Source organism: Podarcis filfolensis, assembly GCF_964270895.1.
Source record: "Podarcis filfolensis genome assembly, chromosome: Z".
In the NCBI taxonomy this organism is placed as follows: domain Eukaryota; kingdom Metazoa; phylum Chordata; class Lepidosauria; order Squamata; family Lacertidae; genus Podarcis; species Podarcis filfolensis.
Genome location: NC_139617.1, coordinates 43,823,724 through 43,840,536, shown reverse-complemented (window position 1 = coordinate 43,840,536; position 16,813 = coordinate 43,823,724).

Genomic DNA, 16,813 nt, shown 5'->3' with positions numbered 1-16,813 from the left:
GTGCACCACCCCTTCTCTCTCTCTCTCTCTCTCTCTCTCTCTCTCTCTCAGCTGAGTTTCTCATAACCATCTATTGTCTCAGGCAGTCACATGACTCCCAGCATGATTAAATATTTATAAGTTCTGTAGCTTTCAGCATTTTTCATTGCAAACTTCTTTCTTCCCCCTCCACTCTTTCCTTCCCTAGAACAGAGAGAGGCATCATAATGTAAGAATCTCTCCAGAAATGGGCTGATGAATCAGTCATTCAACTTTACGTTATATTCAGCATTTACACAGTGCTTTTGAGTGCTCAGCCCAACACATGTTATTTTGTGTCATTGCTCCACAGGATAGCTTCCAAAATTATCCTTGTCCACATTTCTTCCTGTATTTTGTAGCTCAGAATGAAGTGGAAACCGTGTTACAAACTATTCCCAAATTGCCACAGTGCTACAATCCTTCACGCCTTTTCAGTGGTATAGCATTTGCTTTGCTTGCAAAAGGTTCCAGGTTCAATTCCTAGCATCTCCCGGTAGCTCTGAGATAGGTTACCAGTTTGAAATGCTAGGGAGCTGTAGTCAGTCAGTCTAGACAGATAGATGGACTATTGCCATGGCTTGAGATGTCATTTTAGAATGAAGATTTTGTAGCTCAATTGCAGAATATCTCCTGGTTATGTAAAATATTCCAGGTTCAGTCCTGCACTGCCAACTTTAAAACCCAAAGTGCTGATTATGTTTTAAATTTATTTTGAATATTTTTATGCCACCTTTTAGGACAAAGCCCATGCAACAGGAGCGTACACGAAAACAACCATAAGGCAGTAGCACTGTTGTGGAATTAATATGCATCCATGCCATTCCTCCTTCCTGGGCTATAAATACTGATCAGGCAGGCAGCAACACAAGAAGCATAAACAAGTGTATCAAAGGGAACTAAAGGACACCAATCAATCCTCCAGTTTTTCAAAACAGACAAGGCCATTCATTGCAGCAGGGCGGGGGAGTTATAAGTGTAGGAGGCTGAGATAAATTATGCCTGGCCACCTCCAGTTGTTGCCAGGATTCCCTTGGTAACCCTCCACTTTGGTTCATTGCTGCGTTGGCACAACTGAAGAGTTGTATTAGGGGTAACTTCCTCTCAGTGACTTTCTCTTCTTTGACTTTTTACTTTCTGCTCTTTAGTAGCCCCCCATTTATGGAATACTCTTCCCAGGGATACTCACCTGGCACCAACTTTGTCACTGTTTCAGCACCAGGCAAGTATGTTCTTCTTTTGCCAAATATTTGGACAGGACCAATAATATACTATACTGCTGCTTTTTAAATAGGCTTTTGTAATTTTATTGTTCTATTGTTTTTATTATTATTTTACTTGCTTATAAATGGCTTTGGGGCTTTTTAGTGGGACGCAATACAGTGGTACCTCAGGTTACATACGCTTCAGGTTACAGACTCCGCTAACCCAGAAATAGTGCTTCAGGTTAAGAACTTTGCTTCAGGATGAGAACAGAAACCGTGCTCCATTGGCGTGGCAGCAGCAGGAGGTCCCATTAGCTAAAGTGGTGCTTCAGGTTAAGAACAGTTTCAGGTTGCGAACGGACCTCCGGAACGAATTAAGTACTTAACCCGAGGTACCACTGTATACAAATTTAATAAATCTGAATCTGCACCTCACATTGCTACGTTTAATTGCAGCTACCACTTGTCACTCTGGTTGATAAGGACAGTTGGAACACAGCCAGACCTGTCCTTTTCTGTGCAAAGACACTGATGCAGACAGGGATTCCCCTTCCAAGAAGACCAATAGCCCTGGATATGTTTGCAGAGCAGAGATAGATTTGCGCTCTAGACAGCTCTGTACCTGGGCTTTGAAGTGCAACTTTGCTGGTAGGGTTTCCTGTGCAGCATCTCATTGTGATTTTCAGGCAGGCTTTTGCAAAAACAAGAGGAAATTAATCCAGAGCTCGCTACATCCACCTGGGAGCTGACAAGCCTGTGGGGTCTATTTCTGGCACTTGTCTGCAGTAACAGGCAGCTCCGTGTGTTGTATCAGGGCACACAATGAATTATTTGTTTCACAGGGTTTCCCCCCCAGTGAAATAGTTCTTTTGCAAAAAAAAAAAAAAAGTCATGCAGCCTTATTCCCCCCAACCCACCCCCTCTAAGTCTGCAATCTTAGTGCTTTCCTCGAACAGGAAGCAAGCTTTATGACCTCCAAACGCTCTCCCCCTCCCACATGACCTTTGCATGCAGAAAGCTGTAGGTTCTACATAATCTCCACATAAGGCTAGGAGAGGCTGTTGTGTGAAACCCTGGAGGGCCAATGACAGTAAATGTAGACAATAATGAGCTACACTAAACAATGGTTTGATTCAGTTTAAGGCAGCTTCCAGTGCTCCTGTGGATAAATACAGGCCATAGTTCAGTGGTAGCACATTTGTTTAGCATGCAGAATGTTCCAGGTTCATTCCTGGACTACTCCAGTTAGGGCTGTAAATATCCGCATCCAAAACCCTGGAGGACTGCTGCCAGTCAATGTAGACATTACTGAGCTAGATAGAGCAAATGTCTAAGGCAGCTACCTATAGTCCAGCAGACAGACTTATTGGAGGGGGATTTTCAACTGGTGGCAGAGAACAGACTGTGATACCATGAGACAGGTGTAAAACCAAACTAAAACGAAGACTTTATTACAAAACAATAAACAGCAAAACTTCTGGGTGTTTTTCCTGCAGGCAGAGTACAAACTGCAGCTTTTCCCCTTTGTAGCCACGGCCAGCTGCAACCAATTAACCCAGAGCTTACAGAAACTTCTTAAAGGTATACACATGTTTCTGTGCAGAATGTCTCCCAACAAGACTACACACAACTGGTCACCAAAGCCTCATCAGTCCACAATAACCCCACCATGATAAGCCCACTCAGCTTCTGCTGCTACTTCACAGGTGTTGTCAGGGGCTCCTGTGCTGCAACTGGGAGCCTTTAGGTTTATGTGTGGCTATCCCATGTGAAGAGTCAGAGAGCTGCTTTTTGCAACATCTGCCTAGACTCAGGGTGGGGAATCTTTTTTCAGCTCTAGGGGCCAAGTGCCAGTTGTGGATGGAGCCATATGCAAAAGCGGGGAGATCAATTAATGTGATTGTAACCTTTAATATAAGAACATAAGAAGAGCCCTGCTGGATCAGGTCAATAGCCCATTGAGTCCAGCATCCTGTTCTCATGGTGACTAAGCAGATGCCTGTGGGATACCCACAAGCAGAACCCAAGCACAAAAGTACTCTCCCCACCTGCTGTTTCCATCAACTAGTATTCAGAAGCATTGCTGCCTGCCAACTGTGTAGGCAAATCATAGTATCATGGCTAATAACCATTAATAGGCCTCTCCTCCATGAATTTCTCTTGTTGGCAGCCATCTGTCTCAAGAGACAATGGAGTGCACCTCCAGGGATGAAATCAAACTGCTGTATTAGCAGGACCGAAGTGACCTGCCCAGGGCCCTGTTTTAAGTGAGACAGCTTTGTTGTTCACTTTGAAGGTGTCCTGGGCTCTGCCTTCATCCTGGGGTGTCCTGGTTTAACATGATAGGTGGGCAAGAGCAAGTGGAGATGGGCAAAAGAGTGCAGAGATGGGGCAAAGGGGGTCTCCCTCTCTGGCTGCAACAAGCTCCCATCCCCCCTGGTCTTTAAGAATGAGCAGAATAGGAGGGCAGAACAAAGATCAGAGGTGCGTAGACAAAATTTGAGACTGCTTGGGAAACATCCGGGAGAGGAAGAACCTTGGAAGGGGTGGAAGACAAGGATCTTCAGTCCTGGCAACTGCTCTATAGGGGCAAGACATGCTGGGAAGTGTTACTGGGTTGTATGCCATTTCCTTGAATAAAGAGTTAACAAATGACAACTGTCTCTGTCTCTTCATTCTGAACTGCATCTGACTCAAGCCTTGACACCCACTTTGCCTTGATGATGTGGTCCAAAGGAAAGCAGAGCAATATGTTTTGCACCAGCTAGGCTGCAGGAGTTGCTGGAAGGTCATAAGCAAACAACCATCTAACCATCTGAGGGACTTCACTCAGGATTTGTGTAGGGTTTAATCCTTAACCTTATCTTATCTCAAAGATATCCCACAAGGCAGTGGAGACTTAGTATCAGGGTTTTCCTTCTCCTAGAAGAGCTACCTTCCCAGGTTGAAGAGCCCCACCTGCCCTTGAATTTGTCTAATCATCGTTTAAAGCTGTCTAGGATGGTGGTCACACACCCTCCCAGAGGCCATCACAGTAGGTTACATTTCAGCCATGCAAAGGCAGGTTTTTCTGCACACACCCACACACCCCTCTGTCCTCCTTTCAGGGACACTAGAGGCATTGTCATAGTTCAAGGAAACAGCATAGAATCATCAAGTTGGAAGGTACGCCCCAAAGGTGATCTAGTCCAACCCCCTGAAATGCAGGAATCTCAACTAGAACATCCATGACAGATGATCATTCAACCACTGCTTAAAAACCTCCCAGGAAAATGAGTCCACAACCTCCTGAGGCTGAACTGTTGAACAGTTCTTAAACTGTCAGAAAGTTCTTCCTGATGTTTAGACGGAATCTCTTTTCTTGTAACTTGAAGCTATTGGTTCGAGTCCCACCCTCCAGAGCAGGAGAAAACAAGTTTGCTCTGTCTTCCATGGGGCAGCCCTTAAGATATTTGAAGGAGGCTATCATATCTCCTCTCAGTCTCTTCTTTTCCAGGCTAAACATACACAGCTCCTTCAACCGTTCCTCATAAGGCTTGGTTTCCCGGCCCTTGATCATCTTTGTTGCCCTCCTCTGCACATGTTCCAGCTTGTCAACATCCTTCTTAAATTGTGGTGCCCAGAACTGGACACAGTATTTCAGATGTGGTCTGACCAAGGCAGAATAGGGTGATATTATGACTTCCCTCAGTCGAGACACTATACTTCTGTTGATGCAGCCTAGAACAGCATTAGCTTTTTTTGCTGCTGCATCACACAGTTGACTCATGTTAAGCTTGTGGTCTGCCGTGACCCCTAGATCCTTTTCACATGTACTACTAGTAAGCCAGGTATCCCCCATCTTATATTTGTGCATCTGGTTCTTCCTGTCTAGGTGCAGATCCTTACATTTGTCTCTGATGAAATTCATTTGTACATTCAGCTCGGGGCCTGAGGTTCTACACCCTTGATCGAAAGACCAGCCACACACGATTAAGCAACACTGGAGACAGAATTCTTTTGATACAGCCATAACTTATGTCTAATGCTCTCTGTAAATCATACTGCATGTTTCAATACCTTCTAACATTTCTCTGATGAAAATAGGGACATCCTATTTCATAATAATAATTTTACTATTTATAACCTACCCATCTGACTAGGTGGCCCCAGTCACTCAAGGCGGCTTCCAACATATATAATAAAACATTAAACATTTTTTTTTAAAAAAAAAAAACTTCCCTATACAGGGCTGCCTTCAAATAGCTCGGGGGCTGGATAACTCCACACCTTCCAACATTTCTCTGATGAAAATAGGAACATCCAAAGGAAAAGTGGGACATTCTGGGATCAAATCAGAAACTGGGACAGCTTCTGTAAATCCGAGACTGTCCCTGAAAATACAGACACTTGGAGGGTCTGTATTTTCACTAGTATGTAGAAAAACAGCTTACAAGTTTTCTAACTCTCTCCTATAACTCTGCCAGTGACTCCACATTCCTTATTCTGAACTGGGAGAGTTCACATCTAAAACCAGATGCAATTGCTAGTTTAAGCTGTACACATGCTTTCCCTCAAAGTAGCCAACAGAGGGCGTTGGCATCTAGCTGAGCTGAGTCTTCAATGCACAAATACGCATACTGTATATTTTAGACATGCTAGTGGCAAAACCAAGCTAGGCCCTTTTATCATATTTTGACATTTCACTGTTTACGGGGCTCTGCCTCCCTTTCTTCCCTTCAGCCCATGCTTTTAGTAGGGATTGTTTTCTCTCAGAGATGATTTAGGTGGGAGGGGAACATGAGCTATTTTTTTCTAGAAAAAGAGGTGCTGGAACTCACTATAAACAACACCCTTGTTCTCTTATAATGGCAATGGCACCCAAATGAGAGGAGCTGGAACTGAATTCCAGTGAAAGAAAGCCCTGGCTAAAACTCTTCGGCAATGCAAGTTTGATACATACAACTTAGCACACACAGAGAGAGAGAGCGTGCCAAAGTATCGTCTCTGATCCATGCTCTGCTCAACTAAATCAAAAGAGCTACCAAGGCATTGAGGAGAGGAGAGGAGACGGAAGGAGAGGCTTTCAAGAATGCATGCCAGCATATTAGTGCCTTTGGAATACAGAAAGCTGCCTTCAGAGGTAGATTTGGGGGAGTACAACTGGTTTGCCCACACTGGGCACTGAGCTGAGACGATGCCACAGGGTGTACTAGTAAAGGTAAAAGGACCCCTGACCATTAGGTCCAGTTGTGACCGACTCTGGGGTTGCAGCGTTCATCTCGCTTTATTGGCCAAGGGAGCCGGCGTACAGCTTCCGGGTCATGTGGCCAGCATGACTAAGCCACTTCTGGCGAAGCCAGAGCAGCACATGGAAATGCCATTTACCTTCCCGCCAGAGCGGTGCCTATTTATCTACTTGCACTTTGACGTGCTTTCGAACTGCTAGGTGGGCAGGAGCAGGGACCAAGCAACGGGAGCTCACCCCATCACGGGGATTCGAACTGCCGACCTTCTGATCGGCAAGTCCTAGGCTCTGTGGTTTAACCCACAGCGCCACCCGCGTCCTTATGCAGGGTGCATACAGGGTGCTACAACAATGGAAAACAAAAGAAGGCAATAGGCTGGGGGGGCAGGGTACTGGTTTTAGGCATTGCACAGGGTGCTGCTGAAATTTTAAAGCCTGAAGTCTACTACTGCTATATTCATCTAGCTCAGGGTTGCCTACACTGACTGGGTCTCCAGGGTTTCAGGCAGCGGGCATGTCCAGTCCAACCTGGAGATGTCATTGGGGATTGAATCAGGAACCATCTACATGCAGAGCAAACCATCTACCACTGAGCAGTGGCCCTTCCCCTAAGCCTTAGCTTCATTGACAAAAGACTTTCACTGACATTACTAACCATTTTTGGTGGCTAGAATGAAACAAAAGCATTTAAGGAGGTGCAAACTTCATCCTTTTTTGCTGATGCAAGACAGGTGATCACAAAATATTAGAAAGGTGGAAATGGAGGCTCTGTGTAAGAATGGCATTGTGTTACATTTGGCAGTGCCAACCCACCCATGAAGAAGAAGAAGAAGAAGAAGAAGAAGAAGAAGAAGAAGAAGAAGAAGAGGAGGAGGAGGAGGAGGAGGAGGAGGAGGAGGAGTTTGGATTATACATATACATATATACATTTTTTTAAAAAACAGAAGCTTTTTTACTTGGTATTATAGGTCAGGACATTAATAGGCAAGATGTTAAAATGTTTTTATATGCAATAACTGTGGCAAGAATATTGTTAGCCCAGAAATGGAAACAAGAAGAAATTCCAATGAAGGAAGAATGGCAGACGACATTAATGGACTATGCAGAATTGGACAAAATGACAGGAAGGATTCGAAACCTGCGGGACCAGAGATTTACAGAAGATTGGGAGAAGTATATGAATTATTTGAAGAGCAACTGTAATCAACAAATTACGCTAGTAGGACTACAAGACGTTTTGTAAGGAGAAATATACAAAGTGTTACAAAGTAGAAAAAGATAGAGATATTGGTTATGAGTTTGAAATGTAATATGGAAGATAAGAACTGCATACTGAGAGATTAGACTGGAAAATTTTCAGACAGGATTGATGAAGTCAAAAAATTGAATAAGATGTAAAAATATGTTTAATTACTGTTGAAAATGATATATTAAAAAACCTAATTTTACACACACACACACACACACACACACACACATATATGAGTTTGAATTATCACTACCCGAAGGAGTCTCAAAGTGGCTAACATTCTCCTTTCCTTTCCCTTCCTCCCCCACAACAAACACTCTGTGAGGTGAGTGAGCCTGAGAGACTTCAAAGAAGTGTGACTAGCCCAAGGTCACCCAGCAGCTGCATGTGGAGGAGCAGAGATGCGAACCCGGTTCACCAGATTACAAGTCTACCGCTCTTAACCACTACACCACACTGGCTCTCCATGAGGTAGACTGAAGCAGCAGCCTCAGGCAGTGGAATCCCCATGGGTGCCATGCCTTCCCCTTCTGCTGCTGGTGTCTTGAGGTGGCTTCTGGTGAGATCTCATGGAACTCTCACAAGAGCTCACTGGATGCTGCTGCCACCACATAACCTTTGTAAGCAGGGCTTCAGGGGTCTGGTGCCATGGCACCTTCCTATTTTGCCTCAATTGGTGAAATGGGATTGGCAGTCCCTGATGGATGGCAAGGTGCCTTAGCAGTGAAGCTGGCTAAAGCTGATTGGCAGGTCTTCAGGCACCAAGTTCAAAAGAAAAAAGGGGAAGGAAAAGAAAATATCATCTGGTGACTTGGTGATATCAAGTGATTGACAGGTAGGTTGCTCCACCCACCCATCAAACATGGCCCATGATGGGCAGAGGAGATAACAGTCTGGTCCACTGAACTATCAAGGTTCCTCACCCCTGGACTAAATAAACCGGAGCTTTGAGGATGGCTGAATGTGAGGATGACTTTGCACCTCACGGTTATACTTTTATTCTATGGTTTAAAAGAGAAGGTAGCCACTGGATTTCACCACCCAAACATGGGACTTTATGGACTGACCTGCTGAGATAAATAAAAGACATCCCTTTCCTACTCAGCAAATTAAACTAGTGATAGCATATGGGGTTTAGATGCATTAGCAGAAGTTTGAACTGTGCGCAGAAATCTCTTGGAGGAGTGCACGTTGTCCTGGATGTAATCACAAAGAGAAAAGTTTAAGGTAAAAAATACATGTTAGATAGTAAAGCAGTGGAAGACAGGAGTGCCTGGCATGCTCTGGTCCATGGGGTCACGAAGAGTCGGACACGACTAAACGACTAAACAACAACAACAGATAGTAAAGATCCTAGTTCGGTCGAACTGAGTTGGAGATGCAAAGAGCCATGTTAGAGAGAGAGAGAGAGAGAGAGAGACTAAAGTAAATATGTCTGCTCTCCCAAGGTGTGATTGAGAAGAAAGGCAAGGGGAAGCTAGGAGACATCAGATTACAAGACATCAGATTACCAGACACCAGAAGGAAGGTCAGCACAGGTTAGGTCAGAAAGACAGTCTTGGAAGCTTTGAATTCATCTCTATCTACCTTCTCCCTGAGTTGCATCTAACACTTCCAGCAACTCTGACTGATACAGTATCATGCCCCTTTAAACAGGGTTGGCTTCCCCAAAAGAAACCTGGGAACTGTAGTTTGTTCCCAGTTCTAAAGAGACACCCCTCTCTTCTGGGAATGCTTTAAGAGTTCCCTGGGAATAAGGATGGGTTGTTAAACCACTCTGGAAATTGTGAGAGGAATAGGGGTTTCCTAATAACTCTCAGCTCCTGCCAACCTAGCAGTTCGAAAGCACGTCAAAGTGCAAGTAGATAAATAGGTACCGCTCCGGCGGGAAGGTAAACGGAGTTTCCGTGTGCTGCTCTGGTTCGCCAGAAGCGGCTTAGTCATGCTGGCCACATGACCCGGAAGCTGTACGCTGGCTCGCTCGGCCAATAAAGCGAGATGAGCACCGCAACCCCAGAGTCGGCCACGACTGGACCTAATGGTCAGGGGTCCCTTTACCTTTACCTTTAATAACTCTCAGCAGCCTTAAAAAACTATGCTTCCCAGCAGGGTCCCAACTTAAATAAAATATTGAGGGGCAGGTAAGCCCCACTCCACATAATCGATCACAAGAGACACACACCATTTGAATGACAATGCCCATCAACTTTGGGAGCCCCAGCCCTCTAAAATATTTTATTGGATGGCCGAAGCGACCTGGGCCCCTAGGAGTTCCCAGTATTGTTGGGAGAAGCTATGACTGTTGAAAGTGGTATGATAATGCTTTAAATGAATAGTGCAGATATGGCTTAAGATTGCTATATACCTACATATGTACTGTGAAAATGATGTGCCGCATGTTGTTAGGTTTTTGAAATATATATATAAATAAATAAATGGTTCTCTCACTTTTTTTAAAAAAGTACATTACTTATGGGTGGCTTTTCTTAACATTTAACCACACTTTTGTGTTTCTGATGGTTTTTTTGAAGAGAAGGAATCAACAGTCCTGAAGCTAGGACAAATATATATCTACATACACACACTCACATGTTTATATATAATCACATATACATAAATCTGAGCAGATGGTGTCCGTTGCTTTGCAAGAACGCAGAAATCCTTGGGGTTTGGCGAAGACAGAAGTAAAGATCCTATTCTCAGTACCTTCAAAGGCCGTCTTTTGCAGCTGCTGTAAAGACCTGGACATCTCTAGGCATATCATGGAATGCTGGATTGGTCTGAACTAAATCAAAACCAAACATGATAAGCCATAGCTCAGCTGGTGTTGATAACCCCAGGGTTGCAGGTTTGATCCCCATATGGGACAGTTGCATAGTCCTGCATTGCGGGGGTTGGATTAGATGGTCCTCAGGGTTCCTTCCAACTCCATGGTTTTATGATTCTATGTGGGTCCTGCAACCAATCATTGCAGTGTGGAGTGATGCTGTTCAGGCTCCAGCCAGGCAGTCATACTAGAGATTCCATTATGTTTCCCCTCCTCTTTGTTTCCTTCCCTGCCCCTAAGCCAACGTTCTGTAGCTACTGATCCTGTCCAGTCCTCAAGTTCTGTTTGCACTGGTTCTGCCACCCCCACCCACTTCCCTTTTAGAAGCCCCCCCCCAATACTTTTTGTACCTCTGCAAACCTTGTGTATGCCGGTACTGTTGCATCCACTGTGCTTAGCTGGTAGTGAATGAGACTCTTAATCTCAGAGTCAAGGGTTTGAGCCCCATGTTGAGTGAAAGATTCTTGCATGGACAAGGGGTGTGGACAAGATAACCCTCATGGTCTCTTCCAACTCTACAATTCTATTATTCTATGGATGGCATGGTTTTGACTGCATAAGGACCTGCACTCAGTAAATGAATCTGCAGATAGGATTATACAGCCAAAAAAATGGCTCAAGGCCCCATGAGGAGTAAAATGGAACACCGTTGTGGCTGATAGCCAGGGATGATGGGAGTTGTCCAGCGACATTTGGTGGGAGGCCGAGGAAGTTTTCTTTAATCCAGGGGCAACCGTCAATGTGGTGGCCTCCAGATGGTGCTGAACGTCAACTCCCATCAACCCCTATGAAAATAACCAATGGCCAGAGATGTTGGAAGTGGCACCCCAACAACATCCAGAAGACACTATGCAGACTTGCCCTGTTTTAAGCTATGGGCAGTCCCACTACCATGCAGGAGACCACAGCAGTTTGCTGCTTGAGACAGAGGCCAATTTTAAATAATTTATTAAAAGACCTTGGCAGGTGTCAAGAGGGGTGTCTGAGGGTTCTGAGCTTCCCATGGATGGCAAATTGGGAAGTGATGTGACATCCAGGCCCAAAGGCATTGTAGTGAGGGGGTTTTGCTGCTTCCACCACTACCACCACAATATTGACAATACGGGGCAGGGCAGGGGACAGGACGTTGATGTGCTGTACAGCCACCAGCCATTGTCAAGCTAAGGGGCAGAGGGCAAATGAAGACCCTGAAAAAAGCTAAAGCCTGATACCAGTCTCAGCTGAGAGGGGCCAGAAGACTGCATAACTGAGGATTCCAAATAGATTGGCAATCGACTTGCTAGCTGTGGTTGCTGCTTCACTCGGTGGAACCTGCTGTACTCCATAGGCTTGTTCTATTTTAGCAAAATGAGTATGTATTTAGGGCACACGTTTATCTGCCGAAGTAGCATCCTATGGAGAATTCCCTGCTAGCAGATTCTTGCACCCTTGGGTGGCCCAATCTCCTGCAGGAGGAGCAACCTTCTATAATAAGAAAGAGAGCGCTCGCTCCATACCCACTGCAGCTCCTCAGTTACCTTTAGAAAGCTGCCTTGTGCTGAAACAGATCACTGGTCTATCCAGTGTTGTCTGCACTGACTGGCAACAGCTCTGGGGTTTCAGGCAGGCATTTGTCCCAATCCTTCTCATGAGTGCTGGGTGCTGTACCTTCTGCATACAAAGCAGATACTCAGTTGCTGAGCTATGATCTTTTCTCCCCAAAACTGACATTTTAAAATGTATTTGGGTGCATTTTTTTTTATCTACAAACTGCATTGAAAACTTTGGAGTATTGCCAAATCTCAATGATAATTATACCCCAATCCAAATCTTTATTACGGTCATAGACCAGCATAAGATAAAAGTACCTTCATATATAAATAAAATATACTAGATAGGCAGTAAGGCAACTGCAGAAGTAGCGGGTACACATACTCATACAGATACAGTAGACCAACATAAGATTAAAAAAAAACATAAAACATGTAAATCAAACCTTCAATTTTAGACCTGCTGTGTGGCACATACCATCCTCTGACGTATGTCAATCATAGCAGCACAATATCTGGCAACTGAATATGTTATAACAGGATTTATATCTTGGAGCAGTAAGGAGAGACAGTGGTACCTTGCGTTAAGAACTTAATTCATTCCAGAGTCCGTTCTTAACCTGAAACGGTCCGTTCTTAACCTGAAATGGTTCTTAACCTGAAGCGTGCTTTTGCTAATGGGGCCTCCTGCTGCCGCTGCGCCGCTGGTGCACGATTTCCGTTCTTATCCTGGGGCAAAGTTCTTAACCTGGAGCAACCACTTCTTGTTTAGCGGAGTTTGTAACCCGAAGCATCTGTAAACCAAAGCGCCTGTAACCCGACTGTATGTACAGTCATACCTCGGGTTGCAAACGCTGCGAGTTGCGCATTTTTGGGTTACGGATGCACTGAAGCCAGAAGTACTGCAACTGGTTACTTCCAGGTTTCGGCACTCGCACATGTGCAGAAACACTAAATCGTGTTTTGCGCATGCACAGAAGTGCCAAATTGCAACCTGCGTGTGCGCAGACATGGCGCTACAGGTTGCGAATGCTGCAGGTTGCGAATGTGCCTCCCGCACGGATCATGTTCACAACCCAAGGTTCTACTGTATAGAACTGCCCTGTGTGTCCTGGAAATGTATGTATGATCAGCAGAATAAAACACATATGTTTGTGTAATACTGGCAGTGGAGGAAAACATGTTCATTTGTTTCTATAAGTCATTTTCTCTCCTCATAAGGTGTCTTCCTGAAACGATCTTCCTGGATGGCTGAAGGGAGAGCCTGGCAACAAGCCAGGCTCAAAACCCTTTGCTGTTTTGGTATCTTAAGATTGGTTAAATATGTCATTGGAGAGGTGAGGTACCTACTGGTTTCACTGATAATGAACTTTGGGGACCTAGCTACATATATCTGACTGACGTTCTACAAAAACTACACACTGTTTAATGGTTTGTTTGGCCTGTTCATAGCTCATGCTGAGTAAAAGCTGTGGGGTCAGACCTAGAGTTAACATTTTGTCTACCACTGTTGGTTTCCATGTCGTTTGAAAGTTGTCTTTTATAATTAGTGGGGCAAGGTCATGTGAGTAAAAGGATAGTCCCTGTGAGAACAGAATGCTGCACTAGCAGGGTCCTTTGGTCTTAGGAGCGAGCACTTCCAATGTTGTTTCCCCCATCAACAAGATGGCAACAGCAGTGTCCTAGTTTAAAGGAGTCAGGGCCAGCCCCCCATGTAGTGAGGTAAGGTGGCCACCTCAGGCTGCAGGCTCTGGAGTTGGAAGGGTCGGCAGATCCACCACGCCTGCCACCTGCTATGTGCTACTGTCAGCTGCTCCCTTCCACGAAGAGGGAGATGCAGCAGCAAGAAAGGCGACTGGAAAAGGCTCTCAAACCCCTCAGCCGTCACTCTCGTCATTATTCTCTGAGAGAGGGAGACACAGCTACTGTGAACCGACCCCCCCCCCGCACCTTCCTCAAGAGGGTTGGTTCACAGCAGACAAGAGAAGGAGTGAAGATGAATATTGCAAAGAAGGGGAGGACTCAGATCAGCATCAGGTAAAAGGGGCAAGTAAAGATCAGCATGGGACACGGGTGGCGCTGTGGGTTAAACCACAGAACCTAGAGCTTGCCAATCTGAAGGTTGGCGGTTCGAATCCCTGCGACGGGGTGAGCTCCTGTTGCTCGGTCCCTGCTCCTGCCAACCCAGCAGTTGAAAAGCACATCAAAGTGCAAGTAGATAAATAAGTACCGTTTCGGCGGGAAGGTAAACAGCGTTTCCGTGCACTGCTCTGGTTCACCAGAAGTGGCTTAGTCATGCTGACCACATGACCCAGAAGCTGTACGCCGGCTCCCTCGGCCAATAAAGCGAGATGAGCGCCGCAACCCCAGAGTCGGTCACGACTGGATCTAATGGTCAGGGGTATTTCTGATATTTCCCAAGTGAAGATCGGCATGAGAAATAAGGAGGCGGGGAGTGAAGATCTGCATCAGAATGGGACAGGGTGTGAAGAGCCTCAACTGTATTTTAGAAAGCACTCTTGACAAACTACAGAGAGGTGTGTGTGCCAATTTCTGATTTGCTTCAGGCACCAAAATGTCTGGAGTCAGCCTAGACAGGGGTGTTGCAGGGGTGCTAAAATAATGCTCTTTCCTGCCCCTATTTTCCATGTTCATTCCCTAGTGTTGTATGATTGGACCTTTAGACAGGAGAGGGGGATTAAGGGAGCTAGGTGTACAGCAGTAAACTACCTCAATAGTTCTGGCAAAGTATAAAAGTGCTTGCTTGCCTGCCTTTTGTTAGGGAGATGGATTGATTGCTCTCAATAGCTGGCCTTCTGAAGGGCTCCACAAAATACCTGCAAGGAGGGGCGACTTTTACTGCCGTGGGCAGCTTTCTAAGGGCCCTATGCCCGTGCTGTGCAGGACCAGAGGCAAAGGTGGGCAACACAACTAATGTAAAAGTAGAGCAATGCCTGCCAAATTTACCTGTGTACAATAGACTAGTTACTACGCCTCTCTATGCTCCATCCAGGCAAGAGGGCACTTACCAGCCAGGCAAAAAGACTCAAAGAGAATGTAAAGTTAAGGCTGAGGCTTGGGAGGAAAGAGTCTCAAGGGCCAAAGAGAGAGATGTAGAGGAACAACACATTTGCAAGGGAGTACCTCTCTACCTAGGGACGCGGGTGGCGCTGTGGGTTAAACCACAGAGCCTAGAGCTTGCCATTCTGAAGGTTGGCAGTTTGAATCCCCGTGACGGGTGAGCTCCCATTGCTCGGTCCCAACTCCTGCCAACCTAGCAGTTCGAAATCACGTCAAAGTGCAAGTAGATAAATAGGTACCGGCGGGAAGGTAAACAGCATTTCCGTGCACTGCTCTGGTTTGCCAGAAGCAGCTTAGTCATGTTGGCCACATGACCCGGAAGCTGTACGCCGGCTCCCTCGGCCAATAAAGCGAGATGAGCGCCGCAACCCCAGAGTCGGTCACGACTGGACCTAATGGTCAGGGGTCCCTTTACCTTACCTCTCTACCTACGCCAGCTGAGGATGTCTGTTTGTGGAGATAGACTGCTGTCTGGAGACAGAAGAAGAGAGAGATCTGTGCTTTTGGACTGCGCAAACAGAATTTTGGGGTGCTGCCTGTCTTCCTGGAAACCTGATGTTAGAGCAGTAGACTTTTTCAGGTATAATATGTGCCTCCAACCATGCTCAGCCTGTATATCTACAAATTCAATTGATAAAGCACACTTCAGCATAACGTGTTGTGTTAAGAGCTTTTTGTGTTCATTCAAGCTCCAAAAAGGTGGGAAATTGCAGCTGCTACAGGCCACAAATTATTTAGGCATTGTAGATATGGTACTGTATTTTGTGCTTCAAGTTTCACAGCTATCTTGGAGCTGAATGACTGTCAGGGGCAGAGGATTGAACCTAGGTCCCAGATTTGGTTGTTCACTGGAATGGATGCAAAGAGTCTCTGCCATGGAAGCTACAAGTACCCAACTAGAATACTTGGGCATAGCCATGGGGGGAGGGGCAACTGTCTCCCCAAATCAAGTAAATAAATAAAAACAAAAAGAAATAATCCGAATATTTGAAATTGAAATGCTCACTGGGGTCACTTGAATGATGTTGTGGTGCATTCTAGTGATGCAACTGGCAACCCGATTAAGCAATAGGTGTGGCTTCTGCAAACTGACCAATTGTGACACAGGTAGTTTGGTTCTGGAAGCTTCTCACAGTTTTCAAGTGACTGAAGATTTTGACAGATTTTTCTAAGCAATTGGGGGTCAAGAGAAAGTAATTTAAAACAACTGTGTTGGCTGTTTGCAGTATAGTAGCGCTGCAGAGAGCTTGCTGGGGAGACCATGCATTAAAAAAAAAAGGACTCAAAAATAACTTAAACAAGGTTTTAATAAGAAAAACAAAAACTCCTTTTACACTAAATACATTAACAACCAAACCAGACCCAACCACCAACCCATCCCCCAGGGTAATGGGAGAGCTAGGTGCTGCTCCTTATATACTTCACCCAAATGCTGACACACCTTAATCAAATACAACTCAGCAGCACCTGCTATGTTTCATAGCTGTAAAGCTGGGTCTCGTTATCTTGCTCTGGCCCTTGCTCTGGCCCCTTAAAGATATACACATTGGGTGGAACAATGATGAACCTTTACATTTAAAGAAACCATTCAACAAACTGTAGTTGAGACATTTCATTCTAAATCTGCTAGACAGAGCCAGACAGAGGATGATGACAGGGGGGTGCCATGCCCGCCCC